Source organism: Harpia harpyja, chromosome 1, assembly GCF_026419915.1.
Source record: "Harpia harpyja isolate bHarHar1 chromosome 1, bHarHar1 primary haplotype, whole genome shotgun sequence".
Classification (NCBI taxonomy): domain Eukaryota; kingdom Metazoa; phylum Chordata; class Aves; order Accipitriformes; family Accipitridae; genus Harpia; species Harpia harpyja.
Genome location: NC_068940.1, coordinates 54,535,329 through 54,548,251, shown reverse-complemented (window position 1 = coordinate 54,548,251; position 12,923 = coordinate 54,535,329). Strand labels below are relative to the sequence as shown.

Genomic DNA, 12,923 nt, shown 5'->3' with positions numbered 1-12,923 from the left:
CCAAAGTTTCTGTTGCTCACGGGTCACTCTGCAGCAGGAATCCTGGCAACCCACTCTCCATGGCGGATTACAAACCAAACAAACCAAACGTAACTACCTCATTCCTTACAAGGCTCACAAGACATTTTATACTGACAGCTAATGTATTACTTTTTCCACAGATGTCAGCTCCTGTGTTTTCCTCCCAACACATGGCGATTAAGAACATTTAACACCAATCCTTCACTTACTCATAAGCTTTTAGCTGCATACTAATTTTTCCTCCACTTCAACATGAGTAACTTGAACTTCTACCTTGTTTTCTAAGTGCAATTCCACTGGGTGGTTTCCATCTGCTTACAGTATCCATACTCAGCTTTAAAAATAACAGCACAAAATCCACACTACAAAAGTTCTTTGCTGTCAGAGCCAGGGATAGGTCACATGAGAATCAGTTTAGAAAGACTGAATTTGTGGTCTAACTTACATCATCACTAAGCCAAGGAAGCCACAATCAGTAAGAGATTATGTCTGACTGAAGTTTCTTGTCAACAGCTGCATGAAAAATGTTAGGGCTACTCTCCCCTTTGTTTTCCCATACCTTTCAGAAACCACTGGGCACTGCCACTTTTGCAGATCTCACGCATTCTGCTGACAACCTATGCAGCAGTCATTTGTGAACATGGCTTGAGTGCAGATCATATTTTGTCAGTGAAGTTAAGGAGATTAGCTACATTGCAAGTCACCTGCTGCATCCATCTTCCCTGATTCCCTTGAACTGCAGGAGAAACGGACCATTTCAAATTGATCAAACCCTCAACATTCTCACTTTGCTATTTCATTCAACTCCAATTTAGCCTCTGGTCACAGATATAAAACTGCATCCTTTGAAAAAATTAGTATCTGACAAGTCACAGATGGTCACTGGGAAATGGATACAACACCATGAAAGAATTATTCACCTGCTAAATGGGTTGTTAAACATAACTACTTCCACAATAAAACACCACCAAGACAAGCGCAAGTAAGTAAATTAACTCTGGGTACTCACTAAAGAGAATTATTATACAGTAACTATTTGCCCACAGTGAGATGCATTATACCCAAGAAGGTAATAAAATTCAAGTCATGTAAAAATCTTTTTGCCAATTATGATCCTAAATGCCTACAGAACACATTTGGCTTCATCATCATCATTTATGAAAGTCATGCTTCATCTTATTCTTACTCAGTACAGACCAGGTTTAGACTTTCTTAATACTGTGTAGGTAGTATTTATCAAAGAAAACTGTCAGGACCAGATTTATTTCAGTAAAAGAAGGCCAAATATAGCTTAATAGGACAGGAAAGGAAACCAATACATTAACATCACAAGTAGCAAGGTATAGAAATTAAAGATTCATTTAAGGCAGGAAACAAGCATCTTCACTGTGAAAACTACTTTCTGTGAATACCAGTTAAACTTTGGTTAAACTGGTTAAACTTTGGTTCAAACAAAAGCCATTTCCACTGCAGACTACAATAGCTAATTTTACAAACTCCCCCAGTCACCCTCCTGAGAATCACTGCTAACCTTCAAATACACCTCTTCGAGCATTTAACTCCAAAAAGTTTCAGGGATGCTCCTTCAAGAAAGGTTTTACTGAACTTCAAACAACTGGTCTCTGATATTCTTAATTTTTTTTTTTTTAAACAAACAAAAAGGCAAATCCATCTACTTAGGCAGCAAATTCAACCCATAATTAAATGAATACCTGGAAAGAACACTGCTGTAAGAAATTTCAGCTGAATGTAAGAACCATTGCAAGTTGTTGTTTTGCTACATGAAGTAAAGATCACAGATGGAAGAAAGGCCTTCCTCTGCATCACATTCTGATAAAAATGAGGACTTCAAAGTATACAGTCTTGTCACCCATTCAGTTGATTGTTTCCAAACCCAAAACTAGTAGAAATTGTCCTGTAAAGACTGCAATGTAATTGCTCTCAAACTGTGTACTTCACAAAAAAAAACCCCACAACCAAAATAAAATGACAAACCACACCAAACAAAAAAACCCACACCAAACAAAAAAACCCACACCAAACAAAAAAACCCACACCAAACAAAAAAACCCACACCAAACAAAAAAACCCACACCAAACAAAAAAACCCACACCAAACAAAAAAACCCACACCAGTGCATAAAATAATCCTTAACAATCCAATTATTTACATTTTATTGCAGAAGTAGTTAGAAGATGATCGATGTGCCAGTCACTTTGATAACACCTGATGAATGCTTATGCCACTATGCCTGAAACTTTAAGTGGCACCTCTTAGATGAAGATACCACAGCTTCTGTCCCTTTTCCTAAGAAGTAGTGGGAAGTCACTCACATCACACTTTACATTTCTCTAGCAGCAAAAGAGGGGTGGCACTTTTCAAAGATGTCAGACCAATACTTGTACATAATAGCAAGTCATAGGGGCTACTTTTGGAAATCAGAATAAATATCTAAATTGCAACAGCAAAAAGATCAAAGAGCATTAATAAATAGCCAGTTCACAAAGTAATACCATTACCTGCTGCACACTATCAGAATTTTAGTTCAAGAAAAAAAGAAAAAAAACACATCCCCCAACAAACCACACTATTTTCGCAATTTGTCACCACTTGTGATTTTATGTCAGAAACGTGTTGGCTTCCTTGATGTACTGCATAGAAATCAACAATTTAAGAAAGCTTTGGCTCCTGTGTAGAAAGGACCAAATATACTTGAAACTCCGCTTTCTAGAAAGTTTTATAAAATCACAAAAGGTGTGGCTGAAATATCAATTGCCCCCCAAACTGAATTAACTATCTCAAAACTTCATGGTAGACACTCTCTGTTCTTAAAACTTCCAGACAACTGAAATCTCACTTCCTTCAGAAATCTTTTTGAGTTACACTAATGTTCCATTGAGAAAGTTTTTCCCAGTGTTTTATCTGATCTTCCATTGCAGATAACAAATGTTCCAAGTCTGTAAACTTACAAATACAACAAAAAATTTAGTTTATTTCCTGATGTTCTCTTTCTTTCCTGACATTCAAGACAGGAATAATTCCAGCACAAGTGAAGGCAATGTAAACTTTGCTTTGCATTTCACAAGAGTCAGAACTTCATCAGCTGTTTTTTCATTAAAACCCACCTGTAATTTTTGATCCTTGTACCTCTCGGGAAATACCAAACATATCTTCTCCTCTCTTCATAAAACCTGTTCTTACTTTTCCTTCTCTCCAATTTTACCTACTGTACCAGCCTTTCCTAACTATCAAATAGCATGTAACATAGCAGACCAGCATACTGGTTCTCCCCCTCAGTCAATCAATCACTCCTTTACAACTCTTGTCAACCTGTTGAGCTTCACCCTCCTCTATTTCTTGATGGCTTCTGTGACTTTTTTTTTTTTTTTTTTTAGAATCACAATCATAGAATCATTTAGGTTGGAAAAGACCCTTAAGATCACAGAGTCCAGCCGTTAACCAAGCACTGCCAAGCCTGCCACTAAACCATGTCTATAAGCACCACATCTACACATCATTTAAATGCCCCCGAGCATGGTGACTCAACCACTTCCCTGGGCAGCCTGTTCCATTGCTTGACAACCCTTTCAGTGAAGAAATTTTTCCTAATATCCAATCTAAACCTCCCCTGGCACAAAAACCAAGAAAGCTTTCCTTACCATAGGCAATCCATATCAGCACCACTTGTCACTAAGACCAAGCAAAGAGCCAATTATAAACCACATTAGTGTCAGAAATATGTACAAAATCACACTGATGGTAAAAGTCAAGTGTTGAGAAGGTTTAAGTTATGAGGCTTCTCCTGCAGGCATCCAGTTATTTTGAAAGTAGTTCAAATAACCTTGCAGCTACTCTTCACTCTGTGTCCTCCTAAGGGAATCAGCACAGCATAGCTCATACTGATTTCACACCTCAGCTTTGTGTGAATCCTCCTCCTAGGGGTTCAGCTGTCTGTGATCCAAGGCCTAGTTTTGACACAGCAGAACTGCATAACCTTGGATGAGACTAAGGAAACTACCAGCTTGCAAGAAAGCTGTGTGACAACACTTAGACTAGAGCCATGATAAGTAAGAACGGTGAACTTGCAGCTAGGCATAAGATCCTTGAAAGATAGGTTGTTAACAGTTCGAGGACTCAAGAAAAAAAGACAAAACACAAACATGAAAAGCTACAGTAGAAAAAAAACCCCAGGGAGTCGGAATATAGCAACTCAGCAAGACTGAGAATCAGTCCATCCAAGAAGTAACAGAAGTCGACCTTCCCCAATAATGATGACTGCCAGGCCAGCAATGGTGCCAGGATGGGTGAGGCCACAGCTGCAGTGCTGTGTCCAGTTCTGGGCTCCTCAGTAAGAGAGACAACATGGACGTACTGGAGAGAGACCAGAAAAGGGCCACAAGGGTGGTGAAGGGACCAGAGCATCTCTCCTATTAGGAAAGGCTGAGAAAGCTGGGACTGTTCAGCCTGGAGAAGAGAAGGTTCAGGGGCAATCTTATTAATGTATGCAAATATTTGAAAGGAGGGCGCACAGACGGCAGAGCCAGACTCTTTCCAGTGGTGCCCAGTGACAGGGCCAGAGGCGACGGGCACAAACTGACACGCAAGAGGTTCCTCCTGAACACCAGGAAACAATTTTTCACTGTGGGGGTGATGGAGTGCTGGCCCAGGTTGCCCAGGGAAGTTGTGGAGTCTTCCTCCTTGGAGAAATTCAGAAACTGTCTGGACACAGTCCTGGGCAACTGGCTGTAGGTGGCCGTGCTTGAGCACTGGGAGTTGGACCAAATGACCTCCAGAAGTCCCTTCCAACCTCAGCTATTCTGTGAGTCTCTGAACCATGTGTCTCACCTAGAGGTGGTACGTCAATGCTTTGCCTGGTTGCTCACTAATCCTGGTTATCTACTACACATCTCAGTCAATAAATAACTGGGTTTAAGTTACATATATCACAGTCTCTTCACACACAGTAAAGGGTGACCAAAGTGACCAAGAGAGACCATTACAGCTAATTGCATTAGCTTTTCCCTGTGGGGGCAGTTAACAGGGTCTCTAACAGGATCTATGCTGCCGACCAAGTACACTGAAGAGTTCTTAAAATTCTATTGTTATGAATGCACTGATCAAATGAGAAAGTCTTTGTTCATAATAAGTCCCTACAAACTAGACATTTTATCTTCATGTGCAAAAACTGGAACACCATCTCCCTTACCAGTCCATGGAAGGCATTTAAGAATTAATCACCTAAAGACTACTTCTCCTTGCAGTCAATTTTATTCAATGTTGCAGTTATTCTTATTTTTCAAACTGTTTTGAGTTGATTGGGAAGCACTACATCAGTTTATTCAGCTCTATCTTGTGGTGTATCTTCCTTGGGTCCATAGTTGAACATAGACCACCTATAAACAAGACTAATAAAATTCCACCCAAAAAAGGATTTTCTTGTATAATCACTTTCATATCATCCTTGGCACTTATAATAATTACAGAAGTGAGGCAATATTTAATTCAATACTAAGGGATAATCTCATAAAAACATTTAACTACTTTTCATGCTTTTTTTTTTTATATACTTTGTTCCAAATCAGCCATTCATTACAAATCTATGTTCAGAGAGATGAGGTTTTAGTCTCTTGTTTCTAATTATAAGCTGCATCTGACATTTCGAACTGCAGTTACAACATACCTATAACAAACATTTATTTTGCTTCATCTCCTAGCCCTTCAACAGAGGGAGATACAAGGTATCTGATCTTGCGAAGAAAAAGTGACTTTCAAATATAGTTCACCAGCTTCCCCAGTTCTGACTACTCTGTAGTCCTACAGCACAATTCTTTCTTCTGGAAGATAAGATTTTGATGGACATGAGAAGGAAGGACTGATACTGTCATTTTTCCTATAAGTTGCACCTGAGCTTTTAAGATATCAAATCAAAACTGATAGAAATATTTATTTGGAATTTCTAACAATGCCGCTTATGTCACAAAGAGAAGCAAAATTAAAATTAAAGTTAGTCAAGCAGCATTGAATCTAGATGAAGAGACAAAAAGACTTTTCCTAAATTCAGAGAAAATTACACACACCTTAAAAGTTTCTGCTTTCTCTTTCTCTGCTTGTCTGTGCCAACTCCAGTGTGTACTGTCAGCCACAACATGAAGGCTGACATTGTATTTTACACATCTGCAAAATAACCAAAACCCAAGCTGTACCACAACAAAAACCTGCTTCCATTTCTTCCACACAAGTGAAGCTGAGCCTCAACCCAGACTGTTAACACAAGCTTAAGACTGAAAGCTTTTCTGCAATTTCAAAAAGAACATACCCAGGCAGTTTACAAGCTGCCTGCAATCCCTCACAGGGAACTGGACCCTACTTAAACCACTCTGACAGGCTAGTCCAATTTTCTATTTCCCCTTCCCTTACTCTTCTCCTCTCCTTCACTTATACGCTGATTCCATAAAAAAAAAATCTATGAAATTATTTGTTTCTTCCTCATTTCTTTGATCACTATGCAAAGATAAGCCTATCTGGCCAAGTGTCTGGCAAGATCTCCAAGTCATTTTCAATCTTTCTCAGTGAACCTTAATTTATGGTGAAAGCTTTATGGGATCATTAACAGTCAAGTAAAAGCATCTGCTTCTATCTGTTACCTACACACAATGTACCAACACAACATTTGCACCAGGAGTATATAAATGACATGCAAGTCCATCACCTCCCAAATGCAATGGTAACAGCAGCTGCAATTAGCATTAAACCAAATAAGAAACAGCTGTCTACATTACTGAGCACACTGTTACCTGTGGGTTATTCATTTGTCCACATTTCCAAGGATTTTACTGGCATTGACATCGAAGTGCCAGTCACAGCCCTCACTCACATAACTGTACAGATACTCTCTTACTGCAGATATTTTACAAGATATTTTTTAATTCAACAAGCCAATTCTGCATGTGTCAGAATATTGAGTTGCTTATTGACAGAATCCTTCTAGGTAGCAACTAACATTAACAATCCTAGTCCTTCACATCACACTGAGCCACAGTGACAGGCATTACTAAAGACAACAATCTTGCCTGAAGGCTCTAGACAACATAATGCAAGATGAGAAACTCCCTTAAGTAAACAGACAATCAAAAAAGTTAGAAATTAATTCTAAATACCACCCATGTCCAAGCTGCACCCCATAACCAAATGATTGGCTTTTGCCAGCTGTGAGAAGGGTGCCTTGCCCTCTCCAGATGCACAGTGAATGTCTGTCTTGCTGCCTGATAACTGACAATCTACATAACATTTAGTGAGCAATTCACAGTAAATAATTCACCAGAGGAAATTACAGCAGGCAGTAGATTAGGAAAGCATGGATTAACGGCACAGGTGTCATGCCAGAGCAGTTCCACAGCTCACAATGTTTTCCACCAAGAAAACACCTCTTACTTAGAGCACATCTGCTTTCCATTTGTCTGCTGTTCAACTAAAGGGAATCTTATTCTGTACTACCCCAACACTCCCTAACAGCCACTTACAGACTTTGCTCATCCATGAATGACACTTATTAGCAAATTAAATGCTGTAGGCACTCCCCCTGTGTCAATCATGCATCTATTGGAAATAAATGAGGAATCAAAGTCACATGGGTAGCTACAGCCGGGAATCACTGCTCTAGCCACAAAAGGCTGGTCTGGCCAAGGGTCCTCTTTGCACCCCATCCTGCACTCCTTCAGTCAGGCTACCAAAGCAGCTGGCAGCCATTTCATTTCCAGCTGTGGAGGGCCTGGGCTGGAAAAGTAGGCAAGGTTAGTGGTAAGAGGTCGGTGGTGGGGGGCAACGAGCTAAGTTAGGAAACTCCTCCCAGCCAGACAAGCTCCTGTATGTAACCAGGCCCACAAGGAGAGGACCTTGCTGTCGAAGGACTTCTGTCGAAGCGGCATTTTCCATGCCCCATGCTTCCCTTCCAGCAGCTCGCCCACCAACGCGGAGGGCCCGCTCCCCGTGGGGACCGGCCGGGGTGCTCGGACACCCTCTCCCCAGGGCCCTGCGACACCCGGCCGCTTTGCAACACAAGGCAGCCCCTCACGCTGAACAGGCGGGTGATGTGCACGCCGGGAATGGGTCGGGTCGATTAGGACCGACGTCCCCGCTCCGAAAACTGGCTGGAATCCCCCCGGGGGGGGGGGAGGGAAGGGGGAAGGGGGGTGAGGGGAGCGGCCGCGCCCCGCCCGGCCGCCGCCCTCCGCCAGTCCTTGGGCGCCCCCTGGCGGCTGCGCACGGCGCCCGCCCCCCCGGGAGGGGAAGGGGACGGGGGGGGGGGGGGGTGCAGCCCGGCCGCCCGGCCCCGCCGACGCCGCACTGGCGCCGGCCAGGCAGCCGAGCCCCGAGGCCGTCAGCGTCCCCGCTGCCCTCGTCGGTCCGGGGCAGGCGAACGGGATGAGGCGGCCGGCAGGCGGGGAATCGGGGCCGGGGCTGCGCCTCCCCGCCTGTCAAATCGGTATCACAGGTTGCCGCAAAAATGTTAATATCAGACAAAGCCCACGGTTTCTGCAGGCTACTGGTGGAACACCCAAGGCAGTTTACCTAGACGCGCCCTTTGCCTCCTGGTTTTCTCGAGGAAATCCATGGGAATTGGGCCATTCGCTGCACCAGTTTTCACCCGGTATTTGAGTATGAGAGAGAAAGGGATAAATCCTGGTAAGATTTCCCAGCGAAGCCTGAATTAAGCCACTTGCACTGTTACATTTCCATTCTCATCTGATAGCGTGTATGAACCCACTCCCAATTCATTTTTGCAGTTCAGACGGTCTCCGAACACCTGCACTGAACTACACGACAAGTACTGTACTCGGCTGTAGCAGACCGCAGAGCTGTAGTATTTCTGCACGCTCAGGGCTGCGATTCAGCAAAGCACTCAAGCTTATTCACCAAAACACTTGGGCATGTGTTAGTTTTTAAGCATGCACGTAGCTCTCCTTATCTCTGTGTAGCTTTTTCTAGGGCACAAATGCCAGTTTCAAACTTACCTTTCTTTGTGAATCAGGACTGTTTAAGGACATGCATACCACCTTGAAGAAGAATATGTTCCTAAACCAGAGCTAGAAGGCAACTTCACAGCTGTGTAGTGTTTGCAGCAAGAGGGCAAGCAGAAGCAAATTAACCCAACTTCTGTCTGTTAATTTACAGCAAACACAGAAACTACAATTGGCTGATTAGCAAGAGACAACACAAGGGTCTTCAGCTACTCAAATCTGAGTTTACACAGAATAAACGCCTCTCACTGCCAACAGCTAGCATCAGTGGCACAAGCAACTGAACCAGCAAAGGACACTTCAGTTCCAGGTGCAGACAAAAGCAGAGCTCTTCAGAGCAGCGTGCCTTGCTACGCAGAGTTTTTGCTGTCAGGCATCTTGTAAAAAACTATTTAGCCACTCTTCAAAATTTCATGTTGCAGTTGTTAAGAGCAAAAATGGACTTAAACTTTGAGTCACAAATGCTTAAACCCCCAAGTTACCATTTTCACAGCAACCTCAGCACAGCTCTTTGTAGGCATGTATTCTTTGTCCTCAAGTTAGATCTTCCCATTTGCTTAAAGTCACCTTTCTGATAAAGTACACTACAGCGGATGATAGTAAATTTTAGTTTGGATATTTATATGAAGTGTTGCTGACTAATGGTGGCATCAGGAATCATAATGCTGACCGCTGGCTGTCTCACATTCAAATTCCCCACTCTAACAATCCATTAACAGAGCATTGTTTTTGCATGGAGTCTACTAGCTGATTTTAAAACATTAAAACAACAAACCTAGGAAAAGGGAAGCTATGACAGCATAATAAAATACAAATGCCTACCAAATACCATGTGCATGCAAAGACATAGCAAGCCATATAACAGAAGAAAAACACTTTTTAAACTTTGAACGTTGTCAGCCAACCATCAGATGCAATACCTAGAAATATCTTTATTTTATAGCATAATTCAAACAATCTATAGGCAACAAGGCAGACAATCCAGGTACGATTGCCAGCCTAGACCTTTTTCCACCTGGCTTCAACTTCTTACTCTTTCAGACTTCCCAAGTGACTCAGCAAGGCATTTAATCTCTCCACATTCATGGTACTCTCCTATCCCAGCCCTACGAAGACAAATCAGCAATTGCGATATATCAGTGATAGCTGCCCTGTAAATGTCTCCTCTAAAACAGCTGAACACATAACACCACAACACGTACTCCATTAGCTTTTCCGCTTGTGGAGAGCTCCAAGCTTTGGCATGCTGCTAAGAAGATAGTTTTTCTGTCCAAGGTACAAACATACAATCTTACAAGTAGAATTAGTTCACCATAATTAACCTCACCTCAGTGTTTTGAACTGGGGTACGTTTAAGCGCCCTATTTTAGAAAAATCTCTTCCCAAAGATTAGGAGATGGACAGTTAGGCATGATAGCCCAGCAACACGCTGGCTACTGAGCTACACAAACTGATAATGCTCTTCACATGTGTATTAAGAATCTCTTTTTCAGTGTTATTAACAGCTTTCCTGAATACTTTTAACTTTAGTGATAGACAATTTGTTTTCTTTCATCCTAGCCCAGGAAAGCTGTCAGCACATGCCTGTGTTTCTCCGTAGACTTATCCTTAAGGATATTAGGTATCCAAGCCTCCAATGTGGCCATGAGGTTAGCGATACCAACCCATCTATCCACAGACATTGAATTTACGCGCATGTATTTGTACCGGATCATGGTGTCAGTTTGGGAACACCAGTACTGAAGTACTAAAGTCAACATAGTTACGCTGGTATGCCCTACCTCAGAAACACTACCTGTTCTTTTATAACCAAATTCCATTGCCCCAAACATAGCAAATACACCTACCCCACTAAGGATTATTTTAAGGCTATTTGAAACTTTCCACTAATGTGCATTTGAACGCCACAGACCACAATACAGTGCCTTTTTCTCACTCGAAGAGCTAGATCGATCGGACTTTTGCCACCTGAAATTCCAAGGACCCAAGAACAAACTTGAGAAACCCTATCCCAAAGGAGTTTTCTCATCTGAGAGTAGTTACAACACAAAGAAACAGTGTTAGGTTTTGTCTGTCCCACCCTCCCCAAGTCTGGTCCTATATTACTGTTATTTGAAGTGCAAGAAAGTTTCCATTTTACTTTCACACCTTAAAAAAAAAGCCGTTTGACAGCAACATTTGCAGTTGCAGCAACAAGAAAGTTCCACAAACAGCTGACTAGAATCCTTAATCTGCTTACTGTCAGGTATTTTAGTAACAGAAAAAAATGGAACAGCAATAACTGAAGAACAGTCAGCTCACATGTGTGGAAATTGCAACCCGCAAGCTTTTCTGGGGGCAATGCTCTGTTTTCTGTAACATTTCTGCATAATCACACCAGAAAGCATGCTCTTTAGTGCATGCCTGTACACCTATTACAGCTGGGTCCCTGGTTCTTGACTAGGGCTCCTGAGGCTCAACTGCAACACCAGCAATAGGGAATAAAATGCATTCGGGATGAAAACAGTTGACTTTACCTGTCACTGCCATCGAAACACATGGAGCATTTCTAAACTTCAATCACCATCTCCAACGAGTGTCACCTGTTTCTCTGTTTAGCCAACAGATTTACTCGTCTTTAAGGCAGGTAAAACAGCCCTCCCGCTCCCTTGGATGTGTCAGGTGGAGAGGCTGGCCCCTGAAAGTGGAGCACCGAAACTAATTTGACGGGAAAGTGCTTCAGGTGGACCGGTGAAGACAAGACCCAGATGCGAAGTTACCTAACTGAGCCCGTACTGCACACCTGCAGCCAGTTGTGTAACAAACCCCAGGACAATTTTACAGGTCTCAGTCAGGTAAAACTCCCTGCTGGTTTCCACGAGGGAGCTCTAATCAATCAAAAGCTGCAAGAACTGGATCCGGTTTTCTCCCTTTTAATGAAAAAGGTTTACCTGGAGCTACGAGAGCACCAGATGAAATGAACTCGGCAAGCCCTAACTCTCGCTTTAACGGCATAAGGAACTTGTCCTGCCTTTCACCTACCAACCCCAGAAATTAATCGTATCGGCTCTCCGTCTTCGGCAGCGGACAGGAAGAACCCCACCTAAACCGACATACAACCATTTCACAAGTAACGGAGCTGTTCTCCGGCTGCGACCTTCGTACGACAGCCGAAAGCGGAGACGGCACGGGCGATGGGAGGCTCGCGGCTCCTTAGAGGAACTACGTCCCCTTCGGGCCAACGGGGAAGACCAGCGTCCCCGCCCGGGCTCCCGCTCCCCCTCGAAGCCGCCGGCGGGAAGACCCGGGCGGAGCGGCGGCGCCGAGGCGGGAGGAGGGCGGGTGGGCTGCCGGCCGGCCGGCCGGCCGCCCGCTCGCGCCACGTGCGCCGCGCCCCGCTCCGCGCCCGCCGCCAACGGCCGGGGCGCGCGGGCGAAGCCTCGCGCCGAAACCGCCGCCAACGGCAGGGGCGGCAGAGCCCCGCGCGCCCGCCCCGCACTTCCCCTCAGGTGCGCCGACCGCCCCTACCTGCCTGCTGCCGCCGGCGGCGGGAAGCCCCCTTCGCCCGCGCCGGGTCCCTCTCAGCGGCTGGCGGGAGGGCAGGAGCGCTGTCCCTCCGGCTGGGCGAGCCCCATCTGAAGAGGAGCAAGGGAGCCCGGCGGCTCCACCGCCGCCGCCGAGGGGAGGGGACGAAGGGAGGGGGCGGGCGCGCCGGGCCGGGCGCGCCGGGCCGGGCGCTCCCCCCGCCCGGAGCCTCCCGGCCCCAGCGGTGCCAGAGCCGCCGAGCCTGCGGCAGCGCCCCCTGCGGGCTGCGGCGAGGAGGGAGCCGCCCTCGGCCGGCGGGCGCGGCCCAGAACAGCCCCGCTCCGCTCCCCCTGCCCTCGGCGGCGTCGGCCCGGCCGTGG

The 12,923-nt window shown here is 44.8% G+C and overlaps 1 protein-coding gene across 4 annotated transcripts in view; it reads right to left on the bottom strand.

The window, feature by feature from the left end:
* Positions 1-12,713, bottom strand: part of CPNE4 (copine 4) — a 249,061-nt gene extending 236,348 nt beyond the window's left edge. For 2 of the 4 annotated variants that reach the window (XM_052795187.1, XM_052795197.1), the window contains exon 1: positions 12,547-12,655. The gene's annotated coding sequence lies outside the window, so the exon portion shown is untranslated. Of the gene's footprint in view, positions 1-12,546 lie in introns of all 4 variants that reach the window. The other 2 variants (XM_052795212.1, XM_052795207.1) reach the window with 2 other exon arrangements.
* Between the last annotated feature and the right edge of the window lie 210 nt (positions 12,714-12,923).